Below are 13,972 nucleotides of genomic sequence, written 5' to 3'. Positions count from 1 at the left end.
ATTCTATCAGTGCAAAACTTTTGCGATTGATCAAAAAACTAGTTTTTACAGGCTTCTCTTGAACACATCTTTACTCAATTGATCGAAACAAATAGTAGTCCGATGAACAATTTCATGGGTATGTAGTGGGTCCATCAAAACTTCCCAGAATAGCTCTCCATTTTTATTTTTGTCGTTATCCTTTTTTGGATCCTTTGCATTATTTTAGAAGTTGTACCTATGGTCGGTTTTCGAGTTGAAAATCACGTTATTTTCGCTATTACTTTTCCTGAAATAATCAAAATTATAAATGAAAACAAACATATTCCCACAATGTCTTGCCGAAACTACGCATCAATTGATTTAATTTATCTGATTTATATTGAACTGTTTCAATAAAGTAACCGCGAAAATTTCAACTCGAAAAGCGAACATACGAGGGAGGTTCGGAATCTTCTTATCCTATCAATGAAAGAGAATAGTTAGTTTTTCAAAAATATTTTTATTTTTCATTTTAATCTCCTGAAACTTCAATACACTTAGTCCAACGCTTTTCTAGCAATTATATCCCTTGATTCAAATAGTTTTCCTCAAGGTCTTTAAAATAGTGGAAAATAAATCCGTATATGAAAATTCGTTTCAGCGCCACCTATATGTGAAAAAATGAGTTATATACGAATAAATTTTTTTTTTGCGATATAATCCTCCGTAGAAATTGGCATAAATTGGCCAAACGGGAAGAGATAGAAAAGCCAAATTTTAACCAAAGATAAACTGAAACAATAGCTTTCGATTGGAATGAAAACCTTTTGCCAGAAATCTTCCGAATCGGAGTAATGTTGCATATACGAAACAGAGAGAAAAGTGACCACTGTGGCCAAATGGAAAAAGATGGGGTTCCAGATTTATATGTGAAAGATAGATCTTTTAGTGCTCTATCCGATGGTAAAAACGGATACAGCTAAATGTGTTTGGGAGTCTCAATATATGGCTTGGAAAAAAGTGGACGCACTGCTTCTGGAGAGAAAAGTGACCACTGTGTCCAAATGGAAAAAGATGGGGTTCCAGATTTATATGTGAAAGATAGATATTTTAGTGCCCTATCCGATGGTAAAAACGGATATTGCGAAATGTGTTTGGGAGTCTCAATATATGGCTTGGAAAAAAGTGGACGCACTGCTCCTGGAGAGAAAAGTGACCACTGTGGCAAAATGGAAAAAGATGGGGTTACAGATTTATGTGTGAAAGATAGATATTTTAGTGCTCTATCCGATGGTAAAAACGGATATTGCGAAATGTGTTTGGGAGTCTCAATATATGGCTTGGAAAAAAGTGGACGCACTTCACCTCAAGAGAAAAGTGACCACTGTGGCCAAATGGAAAAAGATGGGGTTCCAGATTTATATGTGAAAGATAGATCTTTTAGTGCTCTATCCGATGGTAAAAACGGATACAGCTAAATGTGTTTGGGAGTCTCAATATATGGCTTGGAAAAAAGTGGACGCACTTCGCCTCAAGAGAAAAGTGACCACTGTGGCCAAATGGAAAAAGATGGGGTTCCAGATTTATATGTGAAAGATAGATCTTTTAGTGCTCTATCCGATGGTAAAAACGGATACAGCTAAATGTGTTTGGGAGTCTCAATATATGGCTTGGAAAAAAGTGGACGCACTGCTCCTGGAGAGAAAAGTGACCACTGTGGCCAAATGGAAAAAGATGGGGTTCCAGATTTATATTTAAAAGATAGATATTTTAGTGCTCTATCCGATGGTAAAAACGGATATTGCGAAATGTGTTTGGGAGTCTCAATATATGGCTTGGAAAAAAGTGGACGCACTTCACCTCAAGAGAAAAGTGACCACTGTGGCCAAATGGAAAAAGATGGGGTTCCAGATTTATATGTGGAAGATAGATCTTTTAGTGCTCTATCCGATGGTAAAAACGGATACAGCAAAATGTGTTTGGGAGTCTCAATATATGGCTTGGAAAAAAGTGGACGCACTGCTCCTGGAGAGAAAAGTGACCACTGTGGCCAAATGGAAAAAGGTGGGGTTCCAGATTTATATGTGAAAGATAGATATTTTAGTGCTCTATCCGATGGTAAAAACGGATATTGCGAAATGTGTTTGGGAGTCTCAATATATGGCTTGGAAAAAAGTGGACGCACTTCACCTCAAGAGAAAAGTGGCCACTGTGGCCAAATGGAAAAAGATGGGGTTCCAGATTTATATGTGAAAGATAGATATTTTAGTGCTCTATCCGATGGTAAAAACGGATATTGCGAAATGTGTTTGGGAGTCTCAATATATGGCTTGGAAAAAAGTGGACGCACTTCGCCTCAAGAGAAAAGTGACCACTGTGGCCAAATGGAAAAAGATGGGGTTCCAGATTTATATTTGAAAGATAGATCTTTTAGTGCTCTATCCGATGGTAAAAACGGATACAGCTAAATGTGTTTGGGAGTCTCAATATATGGCTTGGAAAAAAGTGGACGCACTGCTCCTGGAGAGAAAAGTGACCACTGTGGCCAAATGGAAAAAGATGGGGTTCCAGATTTATATGTGAAAGATAGATCTTTTAGTGCTCTATCCGATGGTAAAAACGGATACAGCTAAATGTGTTTGGGAGTCTCAATATATGGCATGGAAAAAGTGGACGCACTGCTCCTGGCGAGAAAAGTGACCACTGTGGCCAAATGGAAAAAGATGGGGTTCCAGATTTATATGTGAAAGATAGATCTTTTAGTGCTCTATCCGGTGGTAAAAACGGATACAGCTAAATGTGTTTGGGAGTCTCAATATATGGCTTGGAAAAAAGTGGACGCACTGCTCCTGGAGAGAAAAGTGACCACTGTGGCCAAATGGAAAAAGATGGGGTTCCAGATTTATATGTGAAAGATAGACCTTTTAGTGCTCTATCCGATGGTAAAAACGGATATTGCGAAATGTGTTTGGGAGTCTCAATATATGGCTTGGAAAAAAGTGGACGCACTGCTCCTGGAGAGAAAAGTGACCACTGTGGCCAAATGGAAAAAGATGGGGTTCCAGATTTATATGTGAAAGATAGATATTTTAGTGCTCTATCCGATGGTAAAAACGGATCATGCGAAATGTGTTTGGGAGTCTCAATATATGGCATGGAAAAAAGTGGACGCACTGCTCCTGGAGAGAAAAGTGACCACTGTGGCCAAATGGAAAAAGATGGGGTTCCAGATTTATATGCGAAAGATAGATCTTTTAGTGCTCTATCCGATGGTAAAAACGGATATTGCGAAATGTGTTTGGGAGTCACAATATATGGCTTTGAATAACGGTTTATATGGGGGCTATATGTAATTATGATATGATACTGAACTGATATGGACTAATTTCTTCATGATGGTTGGAGACCGCACACTAATTTCACGTACTAAATTTTAACCGTATCTGAAATTTGGTGTTTCACAAGGCTGCGGAAATCAAATCTGGGGATCGGTTTATATAAGGGCTATACCTAAATGTGGTCAGATATGGCCCATTTGCAATACCATCCGGCCTACATGAATAACAACTACTTACGCCAAGTTCCAAGTCGATAACTTGTTTTGTTCAGAAGTTAGTGTGATTTCGCCATACGGAGATAGGTAGATCGACCGCACATTTCACGACGACCTAGAATATATAGACTTTATAGGGTCTGAAACCAATATTTCGATGTGTTAAAACCGGAATAACGAAGTAATGGCGAAAGGTATAAAAACACAAATTATTTGAATTACTTGATTTCTTCGGAACTTGTTAATTAATATTCTATTTGAATTAAAAATTTTACTAATTTTGGTCGAAATATTCTAGACCTCGCTTTACATGGCAGATACGTTAAGTTTTAAGTTTTTAATTGAGGAAATTATTTGTTTTTTGTTCCAATTTTAATTTGTTTATAATTAATTGTCGGTTAGATGAATTAATATTCTTATAATCTTACAAAAGTTTAAATTTTTCATAAATTTGCGATTTTAATTATAGTTTGATTTTTCTTTAGATTTGCGTCAAAATTTTATTAAAAAATATGTAGTACGCTGAAAAAAATATTTGCGATTTTAATTATAGTTTGACTTTCCTTTAGATTTACGTCAAAGTTTTATTAAAAAATGTGTAGTACAATGAAAAAAATATTTACGTGATATTAAAGGATACGCAACCTAAATTTTAGGATACGAAATTTACAAAATATTAAGGACAAATTTCTTTAAAATAATGAAATTTTAATTAAAAGTTTATAATATTTGCTTCAAAAATTTTTTCATTAAATTTAGGACACAAATTTTGTAAATTTGCGTCCCTCCGTTGAAGTCACATGTCTTTGAACTAATGCAAATTTCCCTTAATGTAAAGAAACGAATTTTTTATTTGAAGATATTGTCCTTAAATTAACTGAAATATTGAAACTTTAGGTTTAAGGTAAAAACGCTTCAAGTATAGGCTAAGACTTATTTTGAGGATTTAACGTCTTTGGTTTAAAGTTTTTGGATTTACAATTTGGATTTTTTAACTGGCATTTGTTTGTACATGAGTACTATTATTAATAAACCACGAAAAGAAAATGAAAAATTTGATAAATGAGATTTCTTTATTTTAAAGAAACCGCATCTTTGGCTCGAAATCAATAACAAAATACTTAAGGGAAGGTCAAAATCTTTGGATCCAAGTAATATTTTTTTGAGTATATGTATGTTTATTTCCGAGAAAAATTTTGTTTATTGAATTAAAGTGTTAAAAAACATTCACTCATTTTGTTTACAATATTTTTGAATTTTATTAAAAAGTTAATTTTTTAAATGATTGCGTTTTCAATTTAAAATATTTTAGTGATATTTCTGTGAATGGAACCCCATCTTTTCTATTTTTCTCTATGAGCAGTGCCCCCATTTTTTCCAACCCATATATTGAGGCTCTCAAACACATTTCACCATCGGATAGAGCACTAAAAGATCTATCTTTCACATATAAATCTGGAACCCCATCTTTTTCCATTTGGCCACAGTGGTCACTTTTCCCTTGAGGTGAAGTGCGTCCACTTTTTTCCAAGCCATATATTGAGACTCCCAAACACATTTCGCAATATCCGTTTTTACCATCGGATAGAGCACTAAAATATCTATCTTTCACATATAAATCTGGAACCCCATCTTTTTCCATTTGGCCACAGTGGTCACTTTTCTCTCCAGGAGCAGTGCGTCCACTTTTTTCCAAGCCATATATTGAGACTCCCAAACACATTTAGCTGTATCCGTTTTTACCATCGGATAGAGCACTAAAATATCTATCTTTCACATATAAATCTGGAACCCCATCTTTTTCCATTTGGCCACAGTGGTCACTTTTCTCTCCAGGAGCAGTGCGTCCACTTTTTTCCAAGCCATATATTGAGACTCCCAAACACATTTCGCAATATCCGTTTTTACCATCGGATAGAGCACTAAAAGATCTATCTTTCACATATAAATCTGGAACACCATCTTTTTCCATTTGGCCACAGTGGTCACTTTTCTCTCCAGGAGCAGTGCGTCCACTTTTTTCCAAGCCATATATTGAGACTCCCAAACATATTTCGCATGATCCGTTTTTACCATCGGATAGAGCACTAAAAGATCTATCTTTCACATATAAATCTGGAACCCCATCTTTTTCCATTTGGCCACAGTGGTCACTTTTCTCTCCAAGAGCAGTGCGTCCACTTTTTTCCAAGCCATATATTGAGACTCCCAAACACATTTAGCTGTATCCGTTTTTACCACCGGATAGAGCACTAAAAGATCTATCTTTCACATATAAATCTGGAACCCCATCTTTTTCCATTTGGCCACAGTGGTCACTTTTCTCTCCAGGAGCAGTGCGTCCACTTTTTTCCATGCCATATATTGAGACTCCCAAACACATTTCGCATGATCCGTTTTTACCATCGGATAGAGCACTAAAAGATCTATCTTTCACATATAAATCTGGAACCCCATCTTTTTCCATTTGGCCACAGTGGTCACTTTTCTCTCCAGGAGCAGTGCCCCCATTTTTTCCAACCCATATATTGAGGCTCTCAAACACATTTCACAATATCCTTTTTTACCTTCGGATAGAGCACTAAAATATCTGTCTTTCACATATAAATCTGGAATCCCATCTTTTTCCATTTGGCCACAGTGGTCACTTTTCTCTTGAGGTGAAGTGCGTCCACTTTTTTCCAAGCCATATATTGAGACTCCCAAACACATTTCGCAATATCCGTTTTTACCATCGGATAGAGCACTAAAATATCTATCTTTCACATATAAATCTGGAACCCCATCTTTTTCCATTTGGCCACAGTGGTCACTTTTCTCTCCAGGAGCAGTGCGTCCACTTTTTTCCAAGCCATATATTGAGACTCCCAAACACATTTAGCTGTATCCGTTTTTACCATCGGATAGAGCACTAAAAGATCTATCTTTCACATATAAATCTGGAACCCCATCTTTTTCCATTTGGCCACAGTGGTCACTTTTCTCTCCAGGAGCAGTGCGTCCACTTTTTTCCAAGCCATATATTGAGACTCCCAAACACATTTCGCAATATCCGTTTTTACCATCGGATAGAGCACTAAAAGGTCTATCTTTCACATATAAATCTGGAACCCCATCTTTTTCCATTTGGCCACAGTGGTCACTTTTCTCTCCAGGAGCAGTGCGTCCACTTTTTTCCAAGCCATATATTGAGACTCCCAAACACATTTCGCATGATCCGTTTTTACCATCGGATAGAGCACTAAAAGATCTATCTTTCACATATAAATCTGGAACCCCATCTTTTTCCATTTGGCCACAGTGGTCACTTTTCTCTCCAAGAGCAGTGCGTCCACTTTTTTCCAAGCCATATATTGAGACTCCCAAACACATTTAGCTGTATCCGTTTTTACCACCGGATAGAGCACTAAAAGATCTATCTTTCACATATAAATCTGGAACCCCATCTTTTTCCATTTGGCCACAGTGGTCACTTTTCTCTCCGTTTTTACCACCGGATAGAGCACTAAAAGATCTATCTTTCACATATAAATCTGGAACCCCATCTTTTTCCATTTGGCCACAGTGGTCACTTTTCTCTCCAGGAGCAGTGCGTCCACTTTTTTCCATGCCATATATTGAGACTCCCAAACACATTTCGCATGATCCGTTTTTACCATCGGATAGAGCACTAAAAGATCTATCTTTCACATATAAATCTGGAACCCCATCTTTTTCCATTTGGCCACAGTGGTCACTTTTCTCTCCAAGAGCAGTGCGTCCACTTTTTTCCAAGCCATATATTGAGACTCCCAAACACATTTAGCTGTATCCGTTTTTACCATCGGATAGAGCACTAAAAGATCTATCTTTCACATATAAATCTGGAACCCCATCTTTTTCCATTTGGCCACAGTGGTCACTTTTCTCTCCAAGAGCAGTGCGTCCACTTTTTTCCAAGCCATACATTGAGACTCCCAAACACATTTAGCTGTATCCGTTTTTACCATCGGATAGAGCACTAAAAGATCTATCTTTCACATATAAATCTGGAACCCCATCTTTTTCCATTTGGCCACAGTGGTCACTTTTCTCTCTGTTTCGTATATGCAACATTACTCCGATTCGGAAGATTTCTGGCAAAAGGTTTTCATTCCAATCGAAAGCTATTGTTTCAGTTTATCTTTGGTTAAAATTTGGCTTTTCTATCTCTTCCCGTTTGGCCAATTTATGGCAATTTCTACGGAGGATTATATCGCAAAAAAAAATTTATTCGTATATAACTCATTTTTTCACATATAGGTGGTGCTGAAACGAATTTTCATATACGGATTTATTTTCCCTTACATAACTTTAATTGCATCTTCATTTGAGGTAAAACACTTGCCAGCAAGGAATTTTTTTAGATTTGGGAACAAGTAAAAGTCACTGGGAGCTAAATCAAGAGAATAAGGTGGGTGGTCAAGCAGTTCGTACTTTAATTCGTTGATTTTAGCCATTGTTAAAACACTCTTGTGCGCTGGTGCGTTGTCTTGCTGAAAAATTATTTTTTTGTGTTGTAAGCCAGGACGTTTTTCTCGAATTTGTACATTTAATTGATCCCAAAGGTTGCAATAGTACTCTGAATTTATTGTTTTACCCTTTTGCAGATAGTCAATCAATAATAATACCTTTGAAGTCCCAAAAAAACCGCCGCCGATTGAATTGTTTTTGCCTTTTTTGGGGCACTTCCTCCAGCTTCAGTCCATTGTTTGGATTGTTCTTTTGTCTCTGGAGTATAGTGGTGGATCCATGTCTTATCAACAGTTATGAAACGACGCTTAAAACGATCCGAACAAGCTTGAGAAATGTTCATTCTTATGCGTTTTTGATCGACTGTTAACAAATGCGGCACCCATCTTGCAGAAAGCTTTTTCATCTGTAGTTCTTCATGCAAAATTAAATGGACTCGATCGTTTGAGATGCCCATGATATTAGCAATTTCGCGCACTTTTATTAGTCGATCATTTAATACCATATCATGCACTTTGGCTACAATTTCTGTTGTTGTTGCTGTTTTTGGACGTCCACTACGTGGTTCATCTTCAATGCTTGTACGACCACGTTTAACATAAATTCACCAAACCTATTTTTTACTGTTGCATATAAAGGAGCACTGTCACCTAACACATTCACCATATCATTATGAATTTCTTGTCCCGATAAGCCTTTTTTTATGTAAATATTTAATGACAGCACGCATTTGTAATTTTTCCATTGTAAAAAATGTGGATGCGTCTTTTTTGAACACCTGTTTCTATATGAAGGAGTTGCCAGATCGAAACAAAATTTAACATGTGTTCATAACAGAGATGGGAGTTTCCAAAACACTTAACTTTTTTCTGTTTATACCGCGCTTTTTGTGCTAGGCTAAGAAGTTTCCGTACTGCCTTCGTAGTACTTACCTTAGGATGTTAATTTGTTAATTTTATCAAATTCTTACAATTTGAAAAACTTTTCGCCTCCTTTTGAACCTGGGTTTGCTGGCACCATAACAGAACGCCCTAGCACACTAAATTCAAATGGTTGTGATATGATAGTAATATGACACCAAGGCATAACATTCTAACTTCTTCTCGAGATGTTCTTTATTAGTATGAATGAAAAAATAAAGAACGCAGGTTCGAATCTCACCAGTGTACAAAATTTGCAATAAGTGTACAAAATTTCATGGAAATCGGTTCAGATTTAGATATAGCTCCCACGACCAAAAATTGTTGTACTGAAAACAACGGTCGCCAATAAAAAACGATATAATTAAAAAAACGCAAAAAATCGCAACGTGAAATTTATGAAATAGTCCACTTAACATATCTCTAATAGTCAAAACACGACCATCATTTATAAAGCTTATCCCAAACGCATGTTTATGAAAGAAAAAATCTATGTGAGGTTAAGTCACAATAATGAGTTTTTCGCATTAAATCAAAAAGTAAAGTCAAATCTCTCGACTTACCTGTAATCCCCATACCATCACCTTTATTTTCCATATTTAAATTGTATTATTATTTTTATGTATGCAAAACTCTGAATCGATGTCACTATTACTGAAAGTGCCCTATAGCAACTCTATTTTTATCTAAATTGTGAAATTGTAAACTGCCAACTAAGATTTTGATCTCTTTGAAATAAACTCAAATGAACGAAGAGTAATAAATACATTTTTTAATTCGTTGACTCAAGCAATACGTGCAGCGGTGACATGTACAAGAATCACGTCCACAATCGGTGGTAACAGAATACACAAACTCAGTTAGACCCCCTTCCTTTACTATGGGTGAATACAGGTGCACAGATGGTTCGTCAGTGGAAGATTATTTCGCTAGATTTGACTGGGCTTTGGAAGTAAGCAAAATCAGTGAGGAGGAGAATCGTTGCAAAATTTTCATTGCGCCTCAAACAAGCTGCAGCATCATGCAATTATGGAGTGTTCTTGGATAGAATGCTACTAGAGCAATTAATTTTTGGAATGGAATCACTCATTATCTGTGATGAGGTGATTGCCAAACAACCAAGAGCTTTGCTGAGGTATACGAAATTTCCTCTTTCTAAAGAGCTAACACTAGTATTACCCACTATGGTGAATACGAGCGATAATAGCAAAACAGAACCAACGCGCAAACTTGGTTTCATTCTGGTCAAAACAAAGAAGCAAGTAACTCATAAGTCGGATTCAACTGCCGAAACTAGTTGTTATGGATGGGGTGGCTAACATGCACGAAAGAATTGTAAATTTAGAAATGCAAAGTGCTTTACTCGTGGCAAAGTGGGTCAAAAAATAGATTTCATGCCCGCTGGGATTTGAACCTGCTTCGTTTGACGACACAAATGTGTTTTATCATCATCTTCGAGGCGAACGATTGGTCAAAAATCACATATTGATATCTCGAAAACCAGAGTCTGTGAAATCCCAATTGTTTCGGTGTTCGATAGTAAATCATAAGTAATGAGTTCATTACAAAATTCAGGATTTTCTAGAAAATATATCTAAAGTTATTTTAGTTTCAATCTAGACGAACGATTCGTCTCGACTCGATTGTGTGTTTCATGAAAACCAAAAAAAAAATATATATATATTCCAAAAATAACAAAAAACAAGTAAGGAAAGTCTAAAGTCGGGCGGGGCCGACTATATTATACCCTTCACCACTTTGTAAGTCCACATTTTCGATACCATATCAAATCCGTCCAATGTGTTGGATGCTATATGAATCCATACACATATATTCTGTATATCTGAGCAGATCTGTACAGAGTTCTGCAATACTTATAGGTTTTACATTTAAGTCGGCTAATGCGCTGAGGTGGAACACAATGTTAGTAAAAAAAGATAGGAAACATTTAAATATGAACCAATTTTGAGGCAACTTGGCAAAAGTGTATTTATGATTTATCGGTCGATAGATGTGTAATAGAGTAATAGGAAAATTTGAGTCATTTTGATAAGTTTTCGACTTAGCAGTGGCGATTTGATAAGGAAAATGTAGGTATTTCGGCCAGTTTTGCCTAAATAGGAAAAACATATATATGGAATCTATATCGAAATCTGAACCGATTGCAATCAAATTTCACATGCATAGTTACTATGTTGAATCTACTCCCTGTGAAAAATTTCACGTAAATCGGATAACAACCTTTACCTCTGTGGTCATATGACGGAAAATCGGGCGAAAGATATATATGGGAGCTATATCAAAATCTGAACCGATTTCAACCAAAATAAACACGTATATGCAGAACCTTAATTCTACTGCCTGTGCAAAGTTTCAAGCTCAATTCTACTCCCTCTGCAAAATTTCACGTAAATCAGAGTAGCACTTTTGCCTCTGTGTGCATATTAGTCCAAATCGGGCGAATGATATATATGGGAGCTATATCTAAATCTGAACCGACTTCAACTAAATTTTGCACAATTAACGATACTATAAAACGTACTCCTTGTGCAAAATTTCAAGCAACTCATGGCAAAACTCTGGCTTTTGGGGCCATATAAATCCAAATCGGACGAAAGATATATATGGGAGCTATATCTAAATCGGAACCGATTTTAACCAAATTAAGCACACTTAACGATACTATTAAACGTAATTGTTGTGCAAAATTTGAAGCAAGTCAGGGCAAAACTCTGGCTTTTGGGGCCATATAAGTCCAAATCGGTCGAAAGATATATATGGGAGCTATATCTAAATCTGAACCGATTTCAACTAAATTTGGCACAATTAACGATACTATTAAACGTACTCCTTGTAAAAAATTTTAATCAAAATAAGGCAAAACTCTGGCTTTTGAAGCCATATAAGTCGAAATCGGACGAAAGATATATATGGGAGCTATATATAAATCTGAACCGATTTAGCTGATATTTGGCAGTTTTTACGAGACTTACAAAACATTCAGATGTACAAAATTTGAAGAACGTCGGTTCATAAATACGTGAATTATAATCAAATCGGTGATAACTATATATGGCAGCTAAATCTAAATCTGAACCGATTTTTTTCCAAAATCAATAGCGATTGTCTTCTACCCGAAGAAAGACGTTATGTCAAATTTGGGGACGATCGGACTTAAACTGCGACCTGTACTTTGTGCACAAAATTACATATACAGACAGACGGACGGACGGACAGATAGACAGACGGACATCGCTAAATCGACTCAGAATTTAATTCTAAGCCGATCGGTATACTAAAAGATGGGTCTATGACAATTATTTCTTGGCGTTACATACAAATGCACAAACTTATTATACCCTGTACCACAGTAGTGGTGAAGGGTATAAAAATATGTATAACATAAAAACTAATATTTTAGAAAAATATTTGATACAAAAATCACCGCTGGTGTAATATGAACCAGCTTTCCTTATTTTTTCATTCGCAATAATAAAGAACTTCTCAGGAAGTAATTAGAATGTTATGACTTGGTGTCATATTATTTTCATGTCTCAAACATTTGAATTGATGTTTTGATACATCGTATCCCAGCAAAAAAAAATTGTAAGTTGTTCCACTAACATTTCTTTTTAAATGCATTCCTGGATCCTCCATCAATTTTTTCCACATCTGATGAAACTCTTTTGGACAAGTCTTAGAAAATGCATTATCAGACCGACTAAAGTGTCAAAATTTAATAAATCAATGTTTGCACATAGAAACTTTATTTCCTAACATCTTATCAATTACAGTTTTAGTTTTAAATATTTATTTGTTTATTTAAAATGTTAATTGGATTAATTAATATTTTAATTTTAAAAAATTAATAATATTCTTATCTGAATTTATTTTTTAATTTGATTAATTGATTAATAGATTTCAACTTCAATTTCTGTGCGCATGGACATATACAATGTTATAAGCTCAAGGGTACTGAAATAGCCAATATGCAATTGCGTTCTACATTCGATGGCCCCCAAAAATCAGATATCGAGACATGTAGCTCTTAAACTTTATCAGGTAGTGAAATGACGTCTGAAATTAAGCAAAGGAGAAAAAGACTGCTGCTAGTTGCATTTAGCTCTGTGAAGGGAGCACACTTAGGTTAGATTAGGTATAGGGCAGGTTGTTACTCTTATCCAACCCTATACTTAGCTAAATGACAAGATAAGCCTCTAACCACCATGCTAACATAGATTCCATATGTAGTAACAATACTTGTATTGTTGATTTGTGGTTTTGGCGTTTTTAGTTTTGTGACATCTTAGTATATTGAGGCAGTGGGATATTTTCATTTGAATTTTGTCTTTGTTATAGTTTGTTTTATAATTTGTAATTGGATATCAATTTAATTTTATTTTGATACTGAATTCACCATTCGAATGAGGATTGTAAAATTGCTTCTGATGATGAGATTGTTGTTGTATGATGGCTTTCTACTGGGTACTGGCATTCGAAATGTGTGACTGGCTGCAAGGGTGGTTGATGAGTTGTATGTTGGTAACAACGGTCTTAGATGGTGTTGTGTGAGATGTAGGAAGATTAGTGTGGAGTTCTATAACTTTTTTGGGGAGGCTACGTCTGAGGTGATGCGTGACATCTGGGAGCTATATTATTGCTAAATTTTCGACGTTGTTTGATAAGTTTCCGGGGACGAAACGGAAGAGATCTTCCAAGAAGTCGTCGCCGAAGGAGGGTCGTACTAAGGGACTGGTTCGGGGTTGCCGAAGTCTAGTGTGGGATCATCAACGGTTGGGGTGCGTCCACGGGTGTGAGGGGTACGAAGAATGTGATGCCTAGTGTTGCCGGTACGTCGGAAGGTGGAGTCGTGTCATCACTGCCCCGAACGGCTGTGACTCCTCCTATTGCTTGCCATCCTGTTCGTCTTCTTCGCGGGGTCGTAGGGTTGATTCAAGTTTGTCTCTCATAAATTTCGCGACGCCTACTTTGTCGGATTGCCCTCAGCCTCAACCGAAAGGGAAAATCGTGTTTTTTGGCCTCTTAG

At 36.4% G+C, this 13,972-nt stretch overlaps 1 protein-coding gene across 2 annotated transcripts in view; it reads left to right on the top strand.

Annotated features, from left to right (window-relative positions):
• Window positions 1-13,972, top strand: part of Snap25 (Synaptosomal-associated protein 25kDa) — a 73,805-nt gene that overhangs the window by 53,468 nt on the left and 6,365 nt on the right. The window lies entirely within an intron of this gene.

The sequence above is a fragment of the Haematobia irritans genome, chromosome 1 (genome assembly GCF_050003625.1).
Source record: "Haematobia irritans isolate KBUSLIRL chromosome 1, ASM5000362v1, whole genome shotgun sequence".
Taxonomy (NCBI): Eukaryota; Metazoa; Arthropoda; class Insecta; order Diptera; family Muscidae; genus Haematobia; species Haematobia irritans.
The sequence above is the reverse complement of the archived record's forward strand: the minus strand, read 5'-3'. Positions and strand labels throughout refer to the sequence as shown.